Source organism: Temnothorax longispinosus, chromosome 7, assembly GCF_030848805.1.
Source record: "Temnothorax longispinosus isolate EJ_2023e chromosome 7, Tlon_JGU_v1, whole genome shotgun sequence".
Classification (NCBI taxonomy): domain Eukaryota; kingdom Metazoa; phylum Arthropoda; class Insecta; order Hymenoptera; family Formicidae; genus Temnothorax; species Temnothorax longispinosus.
Genome location: NC_092364.1, coordinates 17,749,512 through 17,755,511, shown reverse-complemented (window position 1 = coordinate 17,755,511; position 6,000 = coordinate 17,749,512).

The window sequence follows — 6,000 nt, the reverse complement described above, 5'->3', positions numbered from 1 at the left end:
AAAAAAGTTAAAATAAAAAGTTGAAATTCTTATAAGAAAATTATTATATATTTTTGCGCGTATACGAGCATATCAGTGTGGATTTGACACTTTTTTCTGTGTAGCAAAAAAGGAACAATTAATCTTTAACGGTACCCCAAAAAAATGCCAAGGTTGCATTTCAGGGTCAAATTTTAATGTATTTTCTCCAAAAAGCTGAGTGTCTGCGTTCACTAAAAAAATTATATGGACATTTGTACATGCTGTTTCGTCTTTGTGAGTCTAATAATTGAGTGTACATCACTCCTATTGACTCGCTGCAAATAAATTGTCGCAAACGTCTCGATACTCACAGGGGAGTAAACTGTCGCTATTGTGCGATATAAAGAACCTAGTCAAAATAGATCGGTGCATGAATAATAGTTGCAAGAAGAAGACTCTGACCTAGATAAAGGAGATGGTTGCATCTTTGAATACGCAAATAAATAAATGAGCGAACAATTATGAGGGTCGTCAACCTTGGGGAATATCTCTTTCCCAAAGAGTCGTCCTTGGTGACCTACTTTCTTACTTTTTCATTGCGAAGCGAATCTCAAAGGGTCGCGTAGCCTTGGCCACGATAGCCTTGGTGACTTTAACAATTATCTTGTGAGAAAGGTCCCTCTCTGCCCTGGCAAACAAGTGAAAATTTTTAAAGCGGACAATGAATCCTTTTTAAAGAAGAGAAAAAAAGAATATTGTAAGTATATATAAAAAAAACTCCTGGAAAGCAAAGAGTGAGTTTTTTGAACTGTAGTTTCTATCTTCGGCAGATGAGATTTCAGTTATTCATCCTTGAATAACTAAAATGTATGTAAATGTAACGTATGCCAATAGATCGTGCACATTGATATTTATAAACCGTAATATATTTTGGGTTGTTTACAAAATTATATCATTTCGACTTATTTCGTTTTTATATCGTGCGTTTGGGAAAGAAGTTCATTGTGTCCAACTATTGGAGCTTTAGTCCAAGTAGTTTTATTGTTGCCCTTCTTAGTGTAAAACCCGATATTGTCCTTCGAGAAACTTCATAGGGATTTCCTTCGGGTTGAAAAGATAAGAGCTAGGCGCGCGACTGTCCCGAGAGAACGGTTTTTATACAGTGACACTTTTGACACCTCGTCGTCTTTGCTCGACCTGCTTGCATGGAGAGAGACGCGTGCCCGAGGGAAAAGGATTCCCGGAGATCGAACGAGGTTGCCTCACATCGGGGGATACGGGGCCGATTGCGAGCGGGTAAGCGAGTCCCGAATTGTGGTCGACCGAGATTGTTCGCGGCGATCGATCCCGGCAGACCGATTGATCACTCGAGCTGTGTAAGGCATTCGCATCAGGAAATCGCAGAGATCTCTCCGTGCTCTCCCGGAAACTTAGGTGTAAAAGCCATTCGTGGTGAACGATCGTCAATTGAGATACGATTATTCGACATATATATTCGTCCGAGAGCGCATTGTTGCGGTCACACGCAAGCTACTTCAGTACGTCGACGATGGCCGCGATTTGTCCTCGATCCGTCATGTAATCTTCCCGAGAGAACGAGATTATTACGGACATCATTTCTAAATTTCAATTTGCGGCTTTTCATTTGCGCAATTACGTTAAGTGAGTTAGAAATATCTCTTCGCGGATCTGAAGGGTAACGATGGACGAGATGCTCCAATCCCGGGCTGCAGCCCGTCGTCGTGGGAGCGACGATTATTTAGAATCCACGGGCTTCGGTGCTAATGTCTCTCCCCCCCTCCCTCCCGAACAATCTCGTGATTTTCCACAGCGCATAAAAGCGCTACGATGTTTGCTGTCTTTAATGGCACATAACGCCGTTACAACCTCCTCCATGCGCGTATTCGCCGTGTGACCATCCGCCATCTTTATCTCTTTCTTTTTTCCCCCCTTTTTTCGCTTCCCTCTCGCCGCCCCGCTCTAGACGCGATAATTAACTTCGTCTGCGATAATATTCGCGGGCACGCTCGTATTTTCCCGAGATTAGCGCGTTTGGAGACAAACAGGCGAACTGTACCCCGCGTGACAGGTGCGAAGCGAATTTCAAGCATGAAGGCTGAATCTGCAGTCGGAACAGATTCTTACAGATCCTTTACATTGTCAACACAAGACAATGAGTTATTTAAGCGTTAAGGGGAATACTTTTTGCATATGACGTCCAGGCGTACAAGCGACTTCTTCGCGGAGCGCATGTGAAAGATGACGGTTTATGTCTGCCATATATTATCACGTTACGTTCCTATATATTAAACAAACTAAAAGTAAGATATGTAATAAAAAGTCGTTTTTTTTATAAGCGTAATTATCAATTTCCAGACAGGTCTTGATTATCAAGATCCACATTCGAATCTTTGTACTCAGGCCAACAATTTCCATTTGACATTCACGATCAGTGAACAAAAGGTCTCATTGTCAGACGCAGCCCTCTCGAGAAGAAAGGCCTCGAATTGGAATGGCGCCGAAACAACGGGGGTGACCCGTCCTTTATAATTAGAACTGTCTTTCATCCCTAGGTTCGAGAAGACTCACGGGGCGGTTCGCGCAAGATTCCTGGAAAGTCAGCGTGCCGCGCCGATCTGATCCCCGGAGCGTTGAAATCCAATGCGGCTATCATCTATTTTACACAGGGTGTGCACCGCGATGCGCCGGGCGGCGCGATAGCACGTGTCGTGATTGTAGTTTATGGGGAGCTGATTGCGGGAGCGTGGGATGAGCGGCGACGCCCGGTTGGTGAACGGTGGACGGGCACCCGCCGTGTCCGGACGCCATTCATCGGTGTACTTACACGTATCCATTCCGGTGTCAGTGTTTCGTTTCGTAATCATTAAGATATGCATTATCCCCCTAATGACGAGCGGCGAGGCGCAACAGCGTGTCCGATCGGGGTGACTCTCCGCGAAGCGCGGCGAGGGCGCGCATAAATTTCGCGTAAAAGGGCTCTCCCTTCTCGTCTTCCTTCCCGATCTCTCTTTCTTACCCGATCTCGATGCTGATTAATGCGGATCGCGCGTCGACCGGTCCCGCAATTAATTAGCTCTCTCGTGATTCTCGCGGGAAATCCCCGACGTTGATCGACGTGGCGGTTAATGTGCGACTTCTCGACTCGGATACCTACGTTAAATCGCCTCTCACAACGTGAGATATACCTGTCGTTATCGCGTGTTGACACTGTAAATTGCAGTGGTTCGATTTCGATTGCGTAAATGAGTCCGGGATGTTTTAGACACTTCTTGCAAATTGTTCCGAATTCCAAGAACTGTGAACTATTGAGAGAAGTTCAGCTGTTTTTTGCTTAATATTTTGTTGTTTCTTGTTCAGGAGCATCTTTAATGACGTTTCGTTTGATAACATATCATCTTTTTATAAATGAGTTCAGGATGTTTAAGAACCTTGCTTATTTTGGGCCCCTCACATTTAGTAATGAGTCGCATATTAATCGATAGATATTATACGTATAATAGACCATGGAAAATGTGACATCCGTTGCTGAATAGGTCACCGGAATTCGCAAATCGTTTAAGAAGTTAATTTTTTTCATCTGACAATTCTAATGAAACAAAAATGTTATTTGCCATTGAATCGAATGAAAGAATTCCATTTAGTATTACAGAATACCATTTAGAAAGAATTACATTTAGTTTTTAAATGTTTCAAAGAGTATGTATCTCTGAACGGCGTCGACTTAGAGGAATATCCGAGGGAATACCTAGGTCTATGGAATATTTTGGTCCTCTAACAATAATTTTTCATTTTAGCTAAGTCACTAGACGCAAGAGGCCCAAAATCTATATAAAAATACACAAGATACTTTATAATGACACTTATTGTGAATTGTTTTAAATTCTAAGAACTGTGAACCATTAAAATTCTTCTGTCTTTTGTCTTAAAATTCCATTGTTTCTTGTTCAGGATCGCCTTTAAAGTTTCTGGTTTCATTCACTGCACCTATCTTGGATGACGTCAAAAGCGAGAAAATACATGAAAATCCTTGCAACGTATAATAAAATAAAAATATTTTTCAATTATTATGTATAAATAACGTTTTTAAAATAAATCGAAAATTTCCCTTTTATTTGGATGAAAATAAGCTGTTTGACAGCTGCCGACTTGAAATAAATATTTGCTTTTACATATTAAGTTATAACAAAATGGGAGTCTCTTCGGTTTATTTTAACACTATTCTTTTAAATATAAAAACACTACACTAAAACGAAAAATTATGCTGTACGTTGCAAGAATAATTTATCTTTTTAACATCACGCCTTATAATTCACAATTTTGCCAAGAGTGACGCTGTGAGTGTATACTGTCAACGTAGACTTGACAATCCAGCTAGCAAAAGCCTTAATGACGTTTTCTTTGATGATATATCATCTTTTCGTAAATAAGTTCGGCACGTTTAATTTTAGAACGACACTTCTTGCAAATTGCCCCGAATTCCGAAAAACTGTCTGTTGTGTCTCGCCGCAAAATTCCATTGTTTCAGGATTGTCTTTAATGACATTTTCTTTGTGTCAACGTCTCATCTTTCAAACTACCTGTATTTAAGAGCCGTAAACCGCTGGAAAATTCCTATCTTCGCTGGAAAATTTTACTGTTCCTTATTCCGGAACTGTCTTTAACACATTACGATGTTTCGTCACTACGGTGCGCGATGCGGCGCATCGTTTCGAGCGTTACTCCTGTGCGAACAAACAGAATTATCGTCGTAGCCGATACGCGTCAGGGCTTGACGCGTGTATTAATGCGGTGCGGATCCCAAGGCCCCATTGTGCCAGATTGCGATGCTCGTCCGAGCGAGTTCTCGCGGCTTTTCGGTCGATGTCCGAAGTGATTACACGCGAATCAGCCGAGGTAGCTTCGCCGCGGCGGGGAGCCCGTCCGAAATGTCTAATGTCCCAGGAAGGAAGAAAGAAACGGAGATGCGTGCTCCGCATGCGGCTCTAGGACCCTGCAACGTGTTTCTCCTTTTATCTTCTTTGAAGCCGACTCGCCAACCTGATGCCTTTCCCATCGCCCGCTTTCCCCGTATGTCCATCCTCGACGATTCTCATGGACGGGGTTGAAGTTACGACGATTGTTCTTCTTTTTCTTTTCGTTTTACAGCATTAATTACACGGGGATGTAACGATATCGTCGCGATCGCGATTACACGCGGCGCGCCGGCATGGGCATGAGAAAAATCAAGGACGCGGAAAGAGAAGCGCGTCCGTGCGGAATGCCGATTTCGCCGCCGCGCTCTGTTCCATTTTCCGCCTTCGTCTCGGGCGGAAGCTTCCAGCGGCGGACGCGGCGGAATCCCGCGATTCAATTAAACGCACGATTACTCGGCAAACGTTAATTAATTTTAATTAACGATGCGCGCCGAATCGCGACCGCGGGATCGTGTAAAGCGGCCCTCTCAGAACCTCGCACGATCTCATTGGCGGGATCACGCGATGCGTGATGGCACATGGAGGCGGTCGGGCGGGTTCCGCGACGAGAGTGTCGACGGCCGCGCGCGGCACTCGTGTGAATCAAAGGGAGATTAGATATCGTAAATTTGTGTCGGGAGAGCCCCTGGTTCGGCCCGTTACGAAATCGACGGTGGATTCATAAGTCGTATCGTCGCGGTGCGCTGCTCTGAAATCTGCAACTAATTGCGGCATTGAAACCTCGTATTGGACGATTAAGCGGCGTGCGATATTAATATGCTATTAAGTAATATAATATATAAAAAAAAAAATATTACGTTTTTTTTTTGTAACAATATTATTTCGTCAGAAAATATAAAATAAGATCAGCGAAAAGTTATAAATATATTTACGATATGTATTAATTGTCGAATTAAAAATCAATGAAATCATTGAAATCATTTGCAATAAAATCATACAGCATGTTAAGTATTATATAATATAAATGTTACATTTTAATAACATGATTTGACAATCTTAACGCATGAATGAAAAAATGTAGAAATAACAACATTTCTCTCTTAAA